We start from the raw sequence: 21,222 nt of genomic DNA on the forward strand, positions 1-21,222 counted from the left end.
GGTAATCAACACAAAGTCGGTCCGTTCCATCCTTCTTCTTCACAAAAAGAACTCCACAACCCCGCGGAGAAGAGCTAGGTCGGATGAGACCCATTCGCTCTTGAATATCGAGTTGCTTCTTCAGCTCCTTCAACTCTTCAGGTCCGAGCTTTTAAGGATGCTTGCAAACAGGTTCCGTGCTAGGCTCGAGATCGATGATGAATTCAACCGGCCGGTGCGAAGGCATTCCTAGAAGCTCTTTTGGAAAGACGTCTTGATATTCGCAAACGACAGGAATTTGAGAGATGGCATCCAGTTCACCCTTCTCATTGAGAGAAAACAGACGAATGGTATCATCACGAGCGGCAAAGACAATCACATCCTCAGACGAATGAGTCAATTGAATCTGCCTGGCTGCACAATCAAGATGCGCCTTGTGCTTAGAAAGCCAATCCATTCCGAGAATAAGATCAATATCCGAGTCGCCTAGAACAATAGGAGAAGCTAGAAATTTGTAGTCGCCCAAAGTGATAGTAACATCCGGGACGCAGGTATTAGTTTTTATCTGCTTGCCCGGTGACACGATTTGCAAGGCACTTTGCAGATACTGATAATCGCACTCATACTTTGATGCAAAAGGTTTGAAAATGAAACAATGCGATGCACCAGTGTCAAAAAGAACTTTTGCAGGAATATCGTTAATAGGAAGGTTACCCATGATGACATCTGATGAGTCCTCTGCCTGAGCTGCATTCATCAAGTTGACCTTGGCGTGCTTGGGGTTATGCTTGACCACAACTGTACTTGCCGATCTCATAGGAGGAGGAGGAGGGAGACGCCTCTGATTGAAGCACTTGTTGGCATAGTGACCCTTCTGTTGGCACTTGTTGCACATGACCTCTGAAAGCGGACAGTGATACGGAGCACTCGATCTTCGAGCTTGAGACGAAGTCTTGTTCTGAAAGCCAGGGTTGGGTGGGTGGGAAGATCCACTGCCACCTTTGCTCTTCTGATACGGCTGACAAAATGGAGGAGGAGCAAGCCAATACTTCTGCTGCTTGGCCACTTGAGTAGAGGAAGAAGGAGTAGCATCTCTGACTCGCTTCTTGGAAGCATCACACTTCAGTTGAGCAGCCTCTTTCTTCAATGCCATATTGTAGAACTCATCGTACCTCCTGGGCTCAAAGAGAACAAGAGCTAGCTGGATTTCTTCTCTGAGACCACCCCTGAACTGGTATATCATGCTCTTCTCGTCAGGGACGTCCTTCTTAGCAAAACGGGAAAGCTTCTGAAACAACTTGTTGTAGTCATAGACAGACAAAGAGCCTTGCTTTAGGTTGCGGAATTCCTCACGCTTGCTTTCAACCACGCTCTGGGGAATATGATGAGCTTTGAAGTCTTGACGGAATTCATCCCAGGTAATCACACGGCCTCCTCCGGAATCCTTGTTTTGCTGGAACCATTCTGCAGCTTGGTCTTTGAGTTGGAAGGAAGCGAACTTGACAAAGTCCTCAGGCCTGAGGTTACTGCACTCGAAATTCTTGCACAAGTCCACGAGCCAATCGTCAGCATCAATTGCCTCAACACAATTGCTAAAAGTCTTTGGCCCGTTAGCAAGGAACTGGTTGAGTGTAGCAAAGTGGTTCTGATTGTTGCCTTGGTTGCCTTGATTCGCTTGATTGCGCTCTTGAAGAATTTGCATGATCAACTGCAGGTTTGCATTGGTTGCGGCCATCACAGCTTGCCATGCCTCCGGAGGTGGGGGAGGTGGTGGCGGATCAGGATTTGGAGTCGTGCGCGTTGCAGGAGCCATCCTGAAGAGGTTGGCATCCATTAGCACATTGATAGAAAAATATTGAAGTTGAATCCAACGGAATGAAATTGCAATAAATCGTCTTCACATCCGAACAAAATGAACGAATGCATTCCACTTGAAATGGTCACATATCCATAAATTGAGAAGCCACTTAGAATTTAGGTAGCGTAAATAAATCAACAAGGTATGGATCAAGAACGAATAGTCGGTAAGAAATCCCAATCTCAAACCAAATATCCGTGGAAGAAGAACTAGAGCTACAAGAATTCCCACCTATGAAACTCCCGAACCTTTCTGGTTATGCAATCAGGTGTTGGGGATACAGGGGAAGCATAATACCTCACCCAAATCTAGCAAATCCTACATCCAGCTGTATCCATCCTTCAACACATAACCGAGAAAAACTTCGGAAACCATCTACCTCAACCTTCAAAAAGCATTCGTTATACAAATTATGACAATACTCCCGAACTCCCGCCCCAGTACTGGGTGGCGTCGAGGTTATCTCACCAACAACTGCATAAAAGAGATTTTCGATGTCGGCGTACTAAACTCAGGTATTCCAGAACTGCAACGATAAAATTGCGACGACAACACCTCGGAGCTCAACTCCCCGGGACACTGCCACAACCCCTAAAGACAGGAGGCACCAAGAACAATGTTCTCATCACAAAACCATCGGAACAATTCCAAGATACCCGCGTGATCCTAAAAAAATTTAGTGAAATTTGAGAAGAAAAGAGTCAAAACTCTACGTCAGGATGCCTCACCAGAGTGATGAAGGGGCTGCGGAGTAAAAAGAATTCCTAAACTCTCCGATATATAATTCCTAAATGACTTAAAACATTTTTCTAGACTCAACTCGGCCGCTAATAACGATCAAGCAATGGGGCTCCTATGGTCGGGAAGGCACTGATTACCAACTTGTAATGCCCTCGATGCGGCCATATCTCCTACGTGTCGAGGCACAACTTAGAGGCATAACCGCATTGAAAGCAATGTCGCAAGTTAGGCAATCTTCACAACATCCCATGTAATATAGATAATAAAAGGGGAAAGAACATAGTTGTCTTACACTCGCCATGTCAACCAAAGTACATAAATAGCATTACATCATCCAATCACTCATGGCCCGACTACGGTGCCAAAATAAAAGACCAACCCAACATGCGACACGGCCCCGATCGCCCCAACTGGGCACCACTACTGATCATCAGGGAAAGATACATAGTAACGGCGTGAGTCCTCGTCAAACTCCCACTTGAGCTCTAACTAGTCATCTGGAACGGAGTCGTCTGGCCCTGCATCTGGTTTGGAAGTAAACTGTGAGCCACAGGGACTCAGCAATCTCGCACCCTCGCGATAAAGACTATTTAAGCTTATAGGAAAGGCAAGGTAAATATGTGGAGCTGCAGCAAGCGACTAGCATGTATGGTGGCTAACCTGTTCACAAAAGAGAGCGAGAAGAGAAGGCAAAGCACGAACGAATAACTAGAGAACAACCTGCGGCAAGCATTACTCCAACAACGTGTTCGCTTCCCAGACTCCGCCGAGAAGAGACCATCACGGTAACTCACACAGTTGATTCATTTTAATTAAGTTAAGGTTCAAGTTATCTACAACTGGACATTAACAAATTCCCATCTGCCCATAACCGCGGGCACGGCTTTCGAAAGTTCAATCCCTGCAGGGGAGTCCCAACTTAGCCCATGACAAGCTCTCACGGTCAACGAAGGATATACCTTCTCCCGAGACATTCCGATCAGACTCGGTATCCCGGTTCTATAAGACATTTCGACAAGTTAAAACTAAACCATCAACACCACCCGAATGTGCCGACAAATCCCGATAGGAGCTGCACATATCTCGTTCTCAGGGCACACTCAGATGGGCGCTCCATACAACTAAAATCAAAGCTCGAGTTTCCCCGAGGGGGCGCTGCACAGGACTCTAGTTTGGACCAACACTCAGAGGAGCACTGGCATGGGGGGGGGGGTTAAATAAGATGACCCTCGGGCTCCGGAAACCCAAGGGAAAAAGAGGCTAGGTGGCAAATGGTAAAACCAAGGTTGGGCATTGCTGGAAGAGTTTTATTCAAGGCGAACTATCAAGGGGTTCCCATTATCACCCAACCGCGTAAGGAACGCAAAATCCGGGAATGTAACACCGATATGACGGAAACTAGGGCGGCAAGAGTGGAACAAAACACTAGGCGGGAGGCCGAGCCTTCCATCCTTTACCAAGTATATAGATGCATTAAGATAACAAGATAATATAGTGATATCCCAACAAGTAAATAATGTTCCGACAAGGAACGGTCGCCAATCTTCACCTGCAACTAGCAACGCAATAAGAGGGGCTGAGCAAAAGCGGTAACATAGCCAATCAACGGTTTGCTAGGACATGCTGGTTTAGAGGTTTGACATGGAAATTTGGGAGGCATGATAGCAAGTGGTAGGCAACGTAGCATAGGCATAGCAAAAGAGCGAGCATCTAGCAAAGCAAAGATAGAAGTAATTTCGAGGGTATGATCATCTTGCCTGCAAAGTTGTCAGAGTTGACTGGATCCTCGAAAGCAAACTCAACGGGCTCCTTGTTAGCGAACTCGTCTCCCGGCTCTACCCAAACAAGACAAACAAGCAAAAGGAACGCAATCAACCACGTGCACAACTCAAACAGCATGATGCAAACATGGTATGCTATGCGGGATGCGATATGGGATGCATATGCAAGATTTGACAAGGAATGAATGAACCTGACCTCAACTTGGGAATCCAAGTGTGCCACTAGAAAGGTGAGATTATTTCGCTTGAAAACTATATAAAGAACGATGAAATCGGAGACACGGTTTGGAAATGGCGAGCAAAACAAATATGGCACCGGTCTGCGATATACAGCAAGTAGCCATCTAAATGCAACAAGACAAACATGTACAGCATCCAAACATGGCAATAAAATACATGGCAGGGATCCTTGCATGATTCTTAACAAAATAGGAACACTGAGCTACGGCCAATTCATCCATTAACAGGTCCAAACAAGCATGGCAAAAATGGAATTGGTAAACAGATCTCAGACTTGGTGAAATGAACACTTGTCTGGAATTTCAGAACAGGTAGCACACTTTGGAGCCTGAAAACTATATGGTATAGGGCCTGAACATGACAAAGTAAAGAATGGCATGGAGCTACTCAAAGAGCTTAACAAAAGTCCCTTAGTGACCTTGAGCCAAAAGGGATCAGAAAATACATTTGCAAGCATGTGAACATCGCAAAAACATAATCAGATCACAGACTTAGTGAAAAACTGGAGCATGCAAAACAGATATCAAGTAGACATGTTTACGAGCTCGATGCACTCACTACAGAGCAAGGCATGACAATCTAAGCATACACCCATCAAGAATACATATTATACAAGCTAGACATGTCAAGAACAATAACATATAATGCACGGATCAACTAAAACATCCTCGGCAAAATCGCTAACAAGTAGACAATCTGCCCAGATTCACGAAATGACCAAAGTAGAGCTCGATTGAATCAAGCTAGGTTGCTCCATAATTACAAACAAAGACATGGATGGATAGATCACTACAATATTAACAAAACATCCTTACTAATCATCCTCAAAAGAGGCATGGATCACTAGGAAACAACATGAACATATGGCATATTGATAAGAACAGCTCAAGGACTTAGTGGAATTGCTAAGTCCCTGAAATCAGCATTAACGAATGCACCACTTTGCAAGCTTGTGCTAGTCACCTCACACATCAAAAAAATACATGGGTTGCACCTCTGGAAAGATGACAAAGCATATAACAAAACATATGTAGAGCTCATGGGCAGATCATGCACACAATAATCATGGCAAAAATGACAAATAGCTATTTGGAGCAGCAGATCTGACAATTAACTCAAATAGCATTCTTCCAACAGCATTTCGGGCATCAAGATGAACTCAAATGGAAATGATGCACTGAGATTAAATGATGTTCTCTCTGAGACGAACATTTGGATATGCTATATGCCCAAAATGGATCTACGGATGCAAAGTTACGACATGATGAACATGGCAAAATATTTAGGGTTTCGGGGGACAAAAGTCAACCGAGGTGGATCCAGATCCAGATCTAGCCGGCGCGGATTACGAGGTTGGCCGGAGTTACTGTAGACGCCGGAGAAGGACGAGGCGGCCGGAGAGGAGGGAGCTCGCCGGGGTTGCCGGGGCCCGCGAGGGGCGCCGTGGTGGTGGCCGGCGCCTGAGATGGCCGCGGCGGCGAGGTGCGGCGGCCGGCGAGCTGCGGGGCGGCGAGCCCGCACTGGCAAGGAGCAGAGGCGGCGCGGCTCGGGGAGCTCGGGCCCGGCCGCAGGGAGGATGATGGCGCGGGGCGGCGCCCGGATCTGGGCCGCGGGGGCCCCTCCTGGGCCCGGGCGGGCCGGCCAGGGGCTATGTGGGCGCGAGGTGGCGGTGAACGGGGACGCGACACGTGGCGGCGAGGGACGGAGCGGACGCGTCCGGCGCGCGGAGGGAGAGGATTTAGGGTTAGGGATCCGGAATTTCGGGGGAGTGCACCTATTTATAGATAGAGGGAGCTAGGAGAGTCCAAATGAGGTGCGGTTTTCGGCCACGCGATCGTGATAGAACGCTCTAGATTATGAAGAGGGTTTTGGTGGGTTTTGGGCCAAATTGGAGGGGTGTTGGGCTGCAACACACACGAGGCCTTCTCGGTCCCTCGGTTAACCGTTGGAGCATCAAACGAAGTCCAAATGGTACGAAACTAGACATGCGGTCTACCGGTAGTAAACCAAGGCCGGTTGGCAAGTCTCGGTCCAATCCGGAAATGTTTAACCCCCACACACAAAATAAAGGTAGAGATGACCACCGGAGGAGAACGGAGCGCCGAAATGCAAAACAGACAACGGGAAAATGCTCGGATGCATGAGATGAACACGTATGCCAATGCAATGCCCATGATGAAATGATATGAGATGCATGACAAAAACAACACACGGAGACAAAAACACGAACCCGAGGAAATAAAATAACTTAACGCCGGAAACGGCAAGAGTTGGATTACATATTGGGTAAATCATATCCGGTGTGTTACACCCTCTTTCCCACTTACCCCTTCGTGGCTTAGACTATATATACTCCCCCACCTCCTTGTAGTTAGGGTTAGCAAATGATTAGCTCATATTTTCTGAGAGCTTTGCTCATCCACTTGGTTACATTTTCCTCGGAGATTCAAGCCTCCACCGGAGAAGATCCCCCAAGCGAATTCAAGACCCCTCTTTAGGGAAGAACATCAAGACCTCCTCACGAAGAAGACCGATTACCGTGTATCGTCCCTAGTTGATCATGGATCGTGTATCTTACTTTATGTACTAGAGGATCTAGACCATGTGTGACTTTTTCTTGTTAGTTTGAGTGTTCCTCTTGTGTTTCCCGTTGTGATTTCCCTCGTTTCCCTCTTTGTGTTCCTCGTGTTCTTTGCAAGATCCGCTCCTGTCGTGAAATATCAGCCGATTAGGGTTCTACCCTACATAATCTTGGTATCATGAGCCACGTTGATCACGATTTCAGAGCCTCCCCGTTGTGTTTTCTAGCCTAATTTTGTTGATTTCGTCCTAAATTCGAAAACCCCCACCAAAAATAGCCCCAATTTTTTGTGATTTGTTGGTTTGACGAAATATTGTTGATTTTGATCCATGGATTTGCTTGGTTTCGAGTGGATCTAGCATATCCCCAATTTTCCCCACTTTCCATCCATGAAATCCCATCAATTTTGCCCCCAAATTCATCTATTTCCGCCCCCAAATCGAGTTTTGATGTCCCAAACGAGATCTGGAATCGTCGGGCCAGACATCCGGGCCCCAATCCGGACATCCGGCTCCTGGAGCATAAAACCCACACGGTTCTGGACATCAGCCGCCGGATATCCGGCCCCCACCCCCGGATGTCCGGCCCCTTTACATTTCAGCTTCCCTGTTTCACCATTTTGTTCATAACTAATTCATCCGGAGTCAGATTTTCGCGTTCTATAGCTCGTTGAAAAGCTCTTGACATCCCCCACGAAAATACTACCATCACCATTTCACTCCATCAAATGTTTGGAACTTTGGCATCTATTCCTAGGGCTTCCACCATAACCTCCGCATAACCACCACCGACATCCGCAACCTAAGCAATTTTGTTCCCCATCGCATTAGTGGTTGCTTGAGGACTGATTTGAGTCTCCTAAGGTGTCTAGGCTACTTAGGGACGATGGCTTCTTCATCAAACACCACCACCACCATAACTCCCACATAGGCTTGTCCACCGTACACTTCCACCACCCCGACATAACCCAATTTTGTTTGTGTTATGAGTTGTGTCTCCTAAGGTGTTTAGGCTACTTAGGGACCGTGCTTCCAACTCCGACACCGTGTATAGCCAACCTTACCGTCCACTTCCGCATTGCCTACTCGTGTATGATGGACCCTTTGTGTGCACTAACCATTGTATTTCCGAGTGTTGTTCATGTTTGCTTCTTTTGCATGTATACTCCTCCGGCGACACTTTGGAGTACTTGGATTGCGCCATGTCTTCCTCTTCGTCCAACTACAAGTCCGTCCACAACAACCATTTCCATGGTGATCAGGTTTTTTATCCAAGGTCGGATCTTCCCCAAGGGAGGGGAGATGAGGCGGAGCATCCTACGATCATCCCCATGTACACTCAAGCATACGCCATTGGACACAAGGTGAACCTGTTCCTAAATGCTTCCCCTTCCCACTCATACGAGACATGGTTGCTACCTAATGTAAAGACACTACGGTTGCTCAGGAACCGAGGAGACGACCATGGAGATGCTCGAAGCATAGGGCAAGTCCACACGGAAGCAGATCGAGAAGTGCCTCAAGTGGAGTCACCACGGAGCTACAGCGGCCGGACATCCGGCGCCACCAACCAGAAGAAGACCAGAGAGAGATAGACGCTAGGCGACTCTACAGCAGCCGGACATCCGGCCAACCCCCGGACATCCGGAGCCCCGCAACGGGCCGGACATCCGGCGCCTGCCCAGAAAACCGGCGCCCCCTATCTAGAGAGCACCGAGGCCGACTTCGCCAGCCCGTACATCCGGCCCGTGCCCCGGACATCCGGCCACCCACGAACGGCCGGACATCCGGCCCCCAGCCCAGACATCCGGCGCCTGTCTGCGCATAGTGAATGGGCCAAGGGCCCATGTATCCCTCTTTCCCACTTACCCCTTCGTGGCTTAGACTATATATACTCCCCCACCTCCTTGTAGTTAGGGTTAGCAAAGGATTAGCTCATACTTTGTGAGAACTTTGCTCATCCACTTGGTTACCTTCTCCTTGGAGATTCAAGCCTCCACCGGAGAAGTTCCCCCATACAGATTCAAGACACCTCTTTAGGGAAGAACATCAAGACCTCCTCACGGAGAAGACCGGTTACCGTGTATCGTCCCTAATTGATCGTGGATCGTGTATCTTACTTTATGTACTCGAGGATCTAGCCCATGTGTGACTTGTTCTTGTTAGTTTGAGTGTTCCTCTTGTGTTTACCATTGTTATTTCCCTCGTTTCCCTCTTTGTGTTCCTCGTGTTCTTCGCGGGATCCGCTCCTTTCGTGAAAGATCGGCCGATTAGGGTTCTACCCTACATCACACTCATCTCACTCAAGAGGTGGGGGTTGTGACTCTCCTCACATGGGAATTGTGGAAATTCATCATATATCGGGCTAGTGGTGAAGTCACTCTCACTCTCAATATGGTGGCAAAAGTCACTAAAGTCATCACACGTCGCGGTGGTCGAAGGGAAAATCCCATGCTCAATAATCTCGTTGTCGTTGCCGTGGATGAAGGCCGAATATGGCATATCATCACTCTCGCCTCCTAATATGGAAGCATCCTCCTTGCCCGTCACCAAGTCGCTCGCCTCCAAAGCTTGGTACTTGAAGGTCTCCGTAGTCATACTCATCGCCGCACCATCTTGAAAAAGAGCTGTGGAGAACTCGGCATCATCAATGCCACAAAGAGGGATGGTGGTGAAGTGGAACATGGGAGCATTCTCTTGGAGCTCGTCGGGCTTGGACATCGTGGTGGTACTAGCCTCGTGCTCGTTCTCATGGAGCTTGGTCGTCGCGAAGTGAGCTTGGGTGGAGAACCTTTGGCCTTCATGAGTTCTTGTTCCGCCTTGAGAGCACCAATGTAGTTGTCATAGCGGGACTTGTAGTTATCGAGGAAAATCATCTCGAAGATATGGTTGTGCAATCCCATCATGAAGTGGAACTTCATCGAAATGGGGTCATCCACGCCGGCTCGTCGCAAGGCAATCTTCATCTCCTTGAAGTACTCGTTGATGGACTTCGATCCTTGGATGGTGTTCTCCAATTGGCGTTGAAGTTGTTTCGTGTAGGTTGGAGGTACGAACTCTCACCGCAAAGCTCTTGATGTAGGGTAGGAACCCAAGGGGCTGATCTTTCACGAAAGGAGCGGATCCCGCGATGAACACGAAGAACACGAGGGGAAAACGAGGGGAACACAAAGGGGAACACGAAAGAATCACTAAACGAACACAAGAAAGTCACACATGTGCTAGATCCTCGAGTACATAGGATATCACACGATACACAATCAACTAGGGACGATACAAAGGTAGCCGGTCTTCTCCATGAGGAGGTCTAGAATCTACGAGGGGATCTTCCCTTAGAGCGGTCTTGAATGCAAAGGGATCTTCTCTGAAGAGGCCGCGGTCTCTCACGAGGAGTAGATCCGATGTGGATGAGCGTAGCTCTATCTCTCAAAATGAGGTAAACCAACGCTAACCCTAGAAAGTTGGACGAGGGAGAGTATATATAGTCTTAGTGCAAAGGAGGAGGGCGAGGCCCAACACGACTCAGTGCACAGGCGTAGGACGTCCGGAGGCTCGCGAGGGTCCGGACGTCTGGTGCCTGTCGGACTTCCGTAAATTTGGCTCGGGTTGTCTTCGGTCGGTCATCCGGTCGGGGTCGGACGTCCGGGCATCGGTCGTCCGTAGGGCTGTCGGATGTCCGTCTGCTTTGGCTCGGATGTGGAAGTGCCGGTCGTCCCGAGGAGGCCGGACGTCTAGAGCCTGGAGGTCGTCGGACGTCTGGGGCTCGTCGGTCCTCCGGAGCCTGGAGACTTTGAACAGTCCTTCTTCTTCGTCTCCGTCTTCACATCCATCTTCCTCTTCTTCTTATCCTTGCTCCTTAGCTTCTCCATGGTACCTGAGCATGCACAAAGTATCCGTATGAGGTAGTAGCCATGTCTCATGTGCATCAAAGTGGAAATGTGAGAGGAGAGATGCCACCTTGGTTTCAAGAGCTCTTGCACGTGCTTGTGTCATGGGTCCGAGAGGTGTCGAAGGAGATGTAGTTGGGTCCATGGGGATGGCCTTGGGATGCTCCTCATCATCTCCCCTCCCTTGGGGAAGATTCGTCCTTGGATCAAATTCTTCATCACCATGGAAGGGAGAGAGATCTTTGACGTTGAAGATGTCGCTCATGTTGTACTTGTCGTGTGGGAGGTGATCTTGTAAGCGTTGTCGTTGTATTGTGCGAGCACCTTGAAGGGTCCATCCGCTCGTGGCCGAAGCTTCGACTTGCGTTCTTGTGGAAAGCAATCCTTGCAAAGGTGTAGCCACACGAGATCACAAATGTTGAAGACCATAGGTTGCTTGTTGAAGTTGAGCTTGGTCGCAAGGCATTGAACTTGGCGCTCGATGGTGTTTCTTGTATCTTCATGCAGATTCTTGAGATGTGTCACACGTGCACTTGCGTCCAAATTGCTGCGCTCTTGGAGTGGTAGAGGGAGAATGTCCAAAGGGGACAAAGGGATGAACACGTAGACGACCTCAAAGGGGGACTTGCTGGTTGTTGAGTATCTTGCTCGTTTGTAGGCGAACTCGGTGATAGGTAGGCACTCCTCACACTCCTTGATGTTCTTCTTGATGAGTACTCGAAGTAGGGCGGAGAGTGTGCGGTTGGTAACTTCTGTTTGGCCGTCGGTTTGTGGATGGTATGGCGTGGAGAAAAGTAGCTTGATTCCGAGCTTGGCGCATAGGGTCTTCCAAAAGTAGCTAAGGAACTTGATGTCACGGCCCGAGATGATCGTCTTTGGCACTCTGTGTTGACGTAATATTTCCCTACAAAAGAGAGTAGATACATGTGAAGCATCGTCTATCTTGTTGCAAGGAATGAAATGTGCCATTTTTCAGAAATGGTCCACAACGACAAACGCCGAATCCTTCCCATTTCGAGTCCTAGGAAACCAAGTACAAATTCCATGCTAATGTCTTCCCATGGTTGATATAGAATTGGTAGAGGCAAATAAAGGCCATGGGATTGAGCTTTGGTGTCAGGACCCCGATTCCAAGTCACATCGATCTAGACGGTAACACCTCATATCACATTGCGGCCTCACGCACGGTATCCCCACGGGTGTCGCCTTACCATGGCCAGGGACCGGTTGCGCCTTTTGGCTCACGTATATGATAGTGTCGCTAGCATCATATGACAGAGAACCCGGGCCGACATGGCTAGTCGTGAAACCAAAGTGGCACAGACATATGGGGACAGGCATACATGAATCACATCGAGCATGTCGGTCATCAGCGAGTGAATCCGGGCTATAGCACTGGGCTAACAGGACTTCGGGGAACCCGGGCTGTAGCAGGCTAGGCAGGACTCCGGAAGTCATCGCATGACATTTCCCCGAAGGGACAGACATAGGAACGAAGTGAAACACATGCCGGCCAGTCAAGTGTCCTGAGCAGTAGTGCTGGGCTAGCAGGACTCCGGTGAACCGGGCTGTAGCGGACTACTATGGCTCATGGAAGCACTAGACTACATTTCCCCATAAGAGAGGCTGCCAAGGATAAACAACTAGATTGTTGGATTCCACACATACCAAGCATTTCAATCATACACACAATATGCTCGATATGTGTAAATACAACATGGCATCATAACATAACTCTACGACTCAAGTACTTATTTATTAGGCTCCGAGGAGCGAGATATTACAAACAGGGTCTCATGACCCAACAATCATAGCATACAATTCAAGCACATGCGGAAGCTTAACATGTCTGAGTACAGACATCTACAAATGAAAAATGCTGAGAAGCCTGACTATCTACCAGATCCTGCCGAGGGCACAAGATCGTAGCTGAGGTATCAAGCTAAACGTCGAAGTCCACGCGATACTACTAACGAGACTGAAGTCTCTCTACAAAACATAAATTAAGCAAATGTGAGTACAAAAGTACTCAGCAAGACTTACATCAGAACTAGCTACATATGCATCAGTATCAACAAGGGGGGGTGGTGGAGTTTAACTACAGCAAGCCAGCTTTGACTCAGTGGCTAACCTGAACTATGACTGCAAGCAACTCTTTTGAGGTGGCGCACACGAGTCCACATATTCACCATTCAATACACCACTATGGATCCGCTCCCGTCTCCCTACGAGAAGGCCATCCATAGCACTCACACTTATCTTGCGAGTTTTAGAGTATCCACTTTCACTTGTCTATGAACTATTATAGGCAACCCAGAAGTCCTTTACCGCGGACGCGGCTATTAGTTTTATACCCTGCAGGGGTGTACTTCGTCACACATGTTTCCACCACTTAGCATCTGCACACGACATGTGCTCGCAGACTTCAAGCGAAAGCCGACGTGGGTGTAGACCATGACCTGACTAACTGCACAAGTTTCTAGTCCAGGTTTATCGCCTATTCGGGTTGCATCCGCGAGGTGATCCGGCCGGAGTTTCGCTCACAGCCCCAAACGATGTGTGCAGGGTTCCCGAGACACCAAACGGGCGCCCGGTACACCGTGCCACGGTGTATCTACCGCATCATAGCCAACCCCTGGGGTCAGCGCTACGCACAGCCGCCAACACATAACCTATAAACACCAGAAACTAGTTGCAACTCCTGGACAGAGGACGAGAGGGGTCAGTAAGTCGAGCGGGGTCATATTTCAGGGCCCAATGTGTGGTAGTAGTTGTTTCATGGATCAGAAACACAGAACTCAATTCCTAAGGACGACTTCAATGAAACAACCCACCATGTACTCCTACATGGCCTCTCATCGATACCTTTACCAAATCATGTTCACACACTTAGCTCTCAATAGTAGGACATGTTCACACACATCCGATTCATCCCCGATGAATCAGACCTGACACAATTCTATGCAATAGCAGGCATGACAAAAAAGCATAAATGAGTAGGCACATCAGGGCTCAAACAACTCCTACTCATGCTACTGGGTTTCATCTATTTACTGTGGCAATGACAGGTCATGTAGAGGATAAGGGGTTCAACTACCGCAGCAAGTAACAGAAGAATCGTTGTTGTCCTAATGCAGTAAAAGAGAGCAGGAGCAAGAGAGTGGGATTGTATCGGAATGAGCAAGGGGGGTTCTGCTTGCCTGGCACTTCTGAAGATAGTATATCTCTTCATCTGTGTCAATGATCACATTGTCAACAGAGAAAGAAACACAATCAATGCAATGCACAATATGATGCATGATCATGACATGTCAATATGCTGTCTTTTGAGCTAATGCAACTAGCAACATGTTAAATGGAGTTGGTTTGAACCTTAGGTTCAAATTCAAACTCCATATGTGAGGGTTTAAATGCCATTTATATGATTTGGCCTAAACAGCAGCCATAAGTTGTTCCAACATGCATGAAACCAGTACAGATGGATAGATTGGATTTTTCTGATCATTTTTCATATATAATTTATTTGATTTGGAGCTACGGTTGATTTACTATGAATTTTAGAAGGTTTAACTATTTTTTGGAATTTCCTGTAAAAGAATAAATCTAGGAAAAGGAGTTACTGCGTCAGCACTGCGTCACTGTGATGTCAGCTGGTCAACAGGGTCGACCAGAGTCAAACCTGACGGCTAGGACCCACGGGTCAGTGCAACAGGGTTGGTTTGGGTGAATGACATGTGGGACCAGTCAACGACCGCGTCAGCAAAGTCAATGCTGACGTGTGGGTCCCAGTGGGTTATGAACTAATCTAAACAGGAAATTAAATTAAACTAAACAGGCACAGTGCCCACATGGCAGTGGCACTAGGGGTGGTTTAGGTGGGTCATTAGTGGCTAATGACGAGCCACGACATGAGTCGCCGGAGTTTCGCCGGTGTCGACCTTTTCATGCGGCAGAGATCGTCGAGATCTCGCTACAGCCCATGGTTTGAGGCGGGGTTTGCTTGTACGGATTGCTCGTGCTCTCGCGCATCTAGTGGTGGTAGCAGCAGCAGCTGGGATGGCCGGAGTTGACGGCGGCGAGCACTTCCGCGGCGGCCAGAGTACGGGCATGCTCGGACACAGTGTTTTGGTGCATGGGAGGACGAGCTGCGGGTTGCTACGGAGTCCTACGGACTCGCTAAGCACGGTGGTGTGCTCGGTTGCGGCTCTAGGTGGTGGTGGCCACGGCGGTGACATGGCTGGGCGGCGGTGAGTTCTCGGGTCCGGCCGAAATAGCGGCTAGAGCGGCGAAACGGCATGGGAAGAAGAGGGGAATGGGTCAGCGGCTCACCGCGAGTCCAACGACCGCGAGGGCGAGGCCGGGGACGCTCTGTGGGCGGCGAATCGAGCAACGGCGGCCGTTGGTGCAGAGGATGAGGATGACGTCGAGGACGGCGTTGCAGGGCTTCCGGCAGGGCGTGGCTCGGTGGGGAGGAAGAGGGGGTCGAGGCGGAGCTTCTAAGCGCTTCAACGAGGCGAGGAAGTGGTTGTGGCCACGGAAACAACGAGCGGCGGCGACGGCTGCGCTCGGGCATGAGAGGGAGAGAGAGAAGAGGAGGGGGAGGAGCACGGGGAGAGTGAGAGAGTGGTCGGGGCGGCGTGGCGTCGCGAGGGGGGCCCAGCGCAACGGCGGGGAAGCGGCAGGAAGAAGGAGGTGGCACGGGCGCGTGCTGGCGTGCGGCGATCACACGCCTCGCGTCCTTCTGGTGCGAGGTGGAGGACGACTGGCAGATGGGCCTGGTGGGCTGCTACAGTGCCAGGCCGGCCAGGTAAGGCCCTGGTGAGTTTTCTGTCTTTCTATTTCTCTTGCTGTTTTCTATTTTTACTCCTCTGTTTTGCTTTAGTTTCTAAACCAAATCATTTTTGTAGCTTTTGAAAGTTATCATGTGGCCTAATACAACATATTCAGAGCCACTCACAAGTTTTCAGAATTATTGGAGTTATAAAAGTATTTATACGAATTTATATCTCCAATTCAAATAAGTATTGACTTAATTCAAAGACCCAAATAAACATTTCTGTGATTCCAAAAATATTGGTTTGAATTTTACCTCTTGCCAATATTTTCAGAAATGAACAGGAACATTTTCTTGGGTTTATTTGAAGCAATTTTTTTAATGTTGATCATTTTTAGAAATGATTACTGAGGCTTTCCACTTTCCCCAATTAAACTTTCATAATTTTAAACATGATGCAAGAAGATTGATGCAAGGACAAGCAGTGACTAGCTAGGGATATGACAACTCACCCCCACTATACAAGAATCTCATCCAGAGATTCAAGACGTGAGGTAAGGTAAACGGTGGTCACAAAACTATCACAATCCTCATGATCGATTTGCCCTTCTGGTAGCTGTTGATACATTGCATCATAATGATCTTGATGTCCTTGCCTTCGAGATCTTTATCCAACACGATGACGACAAAAGAAAACTCTATAGAAAATGATATCCTCAAAGATCGAGCAATTCACGATCAACTCCGGGATGAGACACAGTAACTCTCTCAAGTTGAGACACAAACACACATCAAGAGGTTTGGAAGAAACAGATGGCGAAGGTTCGATTTGGTAGGCAACAATCCCACTCCTAAATAGATGGTGAGGGGGTTCCAAGGTAGCGAAGAGTTAAGTTGCCCAAGATACCACAACGAGACATATTAGGGGAGATGACTCATAGAGTTATTCCCTTGAGTGGCAAAAAGAACTACTTTTGATACAAAGATCATTGAAACTCTCTATACCAGCCTAAGGCAATTCATAATGGATCGTTTAAAGAAGTTCGAAGGAATGACATACTCGGCTAGAATGGATGATGTGAACTACCTTGTTGAAGACAATGCAAGGGATGATTTTGCTTGCGCGTTCTCTCAAGAACTTGAGCATTTCCATCTTCATCAAGGTTCTACCAACATCCGAGTCGGGGATCCTGGCAACACATCTTACTACCTTGACGAATAGTGATGGACAATGCAGATGCATAAAAAGAAAACCCTTTCTTAGATTTCACCTTAGCGAGGCCAAGGGAACGAAATCTGGATGATCGACTGAGAGACATTTAGCACTCCGCTTCTAATGTTCGCCTTGATGTACTGGTTACCATGGTCATGCTTTAAAGCATCAACATATCCATCAAGCAGTGGTCGGACTTCGGAATACAAAGGATCCGTAAGGAACAACTTCTGGAGTAAAACCTATGAAATCCTTAAGGAGAGGTGGCCAACTTCTTCAATCAAGATACTACAATATTAGATCTTCCAACTGGGTGTGTCAGCCACGACATCCACTTTACCGGGTTACACAGTGACCAATATTATAGCTCTTGGGAAAATGTTCCAACCATCATATCTGCGAGATTCATATCTGGTTGGTTTCAGGATATTCCAGACTCATCGAGTCTAGAAAGAAAAATAATAGTTTGCAATACGAATCGACGAATCGACATTGCGAGATTCTCGGGAAATGGACTACGGTAGTAACCTCCAAAATATGAGCTGGTTTTGCTACAAACAGGTGAACACATTGTCCGAGGCAAGCTTGACCACGTGGTAGTATTATAATAAAATACTGCCAAGTTCAGGTGGGGGAACCGTCATCGAGGGCAACGAAGTCCTAACATAAGTCATGATTCTTAAGAAAGAACTTCTCCTTGAACAAATCAATCAGTGGCTTGGTGTGCTAGAGACACATATAGAATGAAGGTTGCAAGTCTCCAAACCACAGAATACTTCGTACGTATGCATGACCGATTTGGGATGATTCCAGAGGAAGCAAAACAAACTTTCTCAAATCCACGGCGGCAACTTGCATCAAATGCACGTGATTCAAAGGAAGTCACTTCTTTCATCCAAGTGTATGCTTCATGAGCTAGCATGAATAAATGCTTACAAAAGTTTCCAACACTAGCTTAATGTTCAACATGAATCATGGAGGAGATAAGATGCTACTAATGGGATCAACAACAACTCATCGGGATTTCCATATCACTTGAATTCCACCATTATGTGAACAAGGTGATAGCACTGGTCAGTCCCAAAGATATAATGGTGCATGCTCGAGGGGTCAACCACGAGTAAGACAACATTACGAATATCGTTGGTTTTGATTTGATTTGACAATAGCCCATACTCAAATCAAGGTTTGGGCAAGACAATAGATCCTATAACTGATCACGAGGACCAATCGATGAAGATATCATCTTTCTTCAACACACACACACAAGGATATCCCTTTGGAATGAACTAATTCAGACAAGCTTTTCTTCCAACTCTCCAAGTTGTTGTTTGGCTTAACCAACTAGCTCAGTGATATCCAACATAGATTCTTGGAGAAAGAGTGGTTTATTGGAAAACCAACTTGATCACGAACTCAACATATCGGTCAGGTGACAACTTGGTAATACTTCCGAGAAGATATTCGGAACATCACGAACCACCGATATGTTATTAAGCTCGAGAACAATCTTGCTTTTCAGAGCAAGATGATATGATCAAATAAGCAAGGGATTGAATAATCCTAACTCATTGATCGAAGAGTGCACTTGAAATAAGGACTAGGTAGCACAATCTATCTTAGAATGATGATTCAATAACCAACACGCTAAGAATGAAATTATTGTCCATTAACTACCAAGCAACAGATTTGCTAGGAGTATTGATTTCACACATCACGATTCACTTGTCGGCATTCCGGTTACAACAACACGGAACCAAGGAATGAACAATGATGGCAAGAAGTATCACTAAATCAAGAATTCATAAGAGGTGGTGCAATTCTCATGACATTCTTGATAAGAAGAAGGTGGCACTCCACGGTAGAACAAAGCAAAAGCTAGATTGGCATTTTGATCTGTGGATTACAACTGCTTTGACCCAATCCTAGAAATGGATGAGGTACTAGAGTTTGTTTCTCCTAGTCATTCCGGAATAGAATGGCTTGACGGATCACATGAATAATAGGCGTCGATAACACCAATGCATAACTACTCTTGACCAACAATTGATGGACGAGGGTCAAAATACAACTAAAGAGGGACAACTCAAAGGAACATATAATTTTCTGAGTTATGGATGCATGGATTAGCATGTTATTTCTTCCGGATAACCCATGCAGAAATGTTGAACTGGCAGAGTCACAATATAGAATGGAGAACTCCTCAAGAGTACTCTGATTGTGATATTTTGGTTCAAGAGAACTCCTGCCATATTGGTTCATGGTATTGGAAGAACGTTGTACCACAGACCTCGAGGACTATCGCGAAGGTTACTAATATCCTAAAGGAACTATCAAACACTATCAACATGAGGTAAGTGGGGTGAATCTCGGGTTCAAGAACCCATGAATAGAATACCTACCACTACATGGCATCACGGGAGGCTTTCGAGAATAATGGCCAGAATCACACACCGGGGATACAAAACATGGCTAGATCACTAGGTGACTCCCTGAAACACCTAGGGTCATAATAATAACTCCTACATACACGTCAAGGCAACGGAGTACCTCAACACACCGATTAGTTTGCTTAATCTGGCCAAAAAATACAACGGGGACATGGATGAAAGATTTGCAAGTGCATCAGACTATCTAGAAACCTAGGATGACTCAGACAGCATAACGGCTGTAAATTCTCAAAATGATTTGAGACATCCTACAAAAATAGTGGCATAACCACTCAACAACACAATATCAAGGTTCCGAGATCAACTGTCAACATACGGAAGTAGTAGGAACGGAACCGAGGCTTGAAACTATCAATTCTATAAGTCTATGGATTAGTAACACGTCATCCTGATAGATAGATGAGAAGGCCTAGTTCTTAATCCCCGTAGAAAAGAAGAGGTTGACTTAGATCAGAAGGGCATAAGGTAAAGGAGTAAAAAGAGCCTTACGTTCCCTTCCACAATAAATTCCCTTATATAACTAAAGCATTTCTAGACTCAACTTCGACCAGTATGGCCTGGTAAACCTACAGGCAGTCAGGCTCTGATACGAACGTTGCCAGGACCCCGATTCCAAGTCACAACGATCTAGCCGGTAACACCTCATATCACATTGTGGCCTCACGCACGGTATCCCCATAGGTGTCGCCTTACCATGGCCCGGGACCGTTTGCGCCTTATGGCTCACATATATGATAGTGTCACTAGCATCCATATGACAGAGAACCCGGGCCGACATGGCTAGTCGTGAACCCAAAGCGGCACAGACGTATGGGGACATGCATACATGAATCACATCGAGCATGTCGGTCATCAGCGAGTGAATCCGGGCTGTAGCACTGGGCTAACAGGACTCCGGGGAACCCGGGCTATAGCAGGCTAGGCAGGACTCCGCAAGTCCCCGCTTGACATTTCCCCGAAGGGACAGACATAGGAACGAAGTGAAACACATGCCGGCCAGTCAAGTGTCCTCAGCAGTAGTGCTGGGCTAGCAGGACTCCAGTGAACTGGGCTGTAGTGGACTACTATGGCTCATGGAAGCACTAGACTACATTTCCCCATAAGAGAGGCTGCCAAGGATAAACAACTAGATTGTCGGATCCCACACATACCAAGCATTTCAATCATACACACAATATGCTCGATATGTGTAAATACAACATGGCATCACAACATAACTCTACGACTCAAGTATTTATTCATTAGGCTCCGAGGAGCGAGATATTACAAACATGGGTCTCATGACCCAACAATCATAGCATACAATTCAAGCACATGTGGAAGCTTAACATGTCTGAGTACAGACATCTACAAATGAAAAAGGCTGAGAAGCCTGACTATCTACCAGATCCTGCCGAGGGCACAAGATCATAGCTGAGGTATCAAGCTAAACGTCGAAGTCCACGCGATACTACTAGCGAGACTGAAGTCTCTCTGCAAAGCATAAATTAAGCAAACCTGAGTACAAAAGTACTCAGCAAGACTTACATCAGAACTAGCTACATATGCATCGGTGTCAACAAGGGGGGGGGGGCGGGGTGGTGGAGTTTAACTGTAGCAAGCCAGCTTTGACTCAGTGGCTAACATGAACTACAACTGCAAGCAACTCTTTTGAGGTCGCCCACACGAGTCCACATATTCACCATTCAATACACCACTATGGATCCGCTCCCGTCTCCC

Source organism: Triticum aestivum, chromosome 2A (assembly GCF_018294505.1).
Source record: "Triticum aestivum cultivar Chinese Spring chromosome 2A, IWGSC CS RefSeq v2.1, whole genome shotgun sequence".
In the NCBI taxonomy this organism is placed as follows: Eukaryota; Viridiplantae; Streptophyta; class Magnoliopsida; order Poales; family Poaceae; genus Triticum; species Triticum aestivum.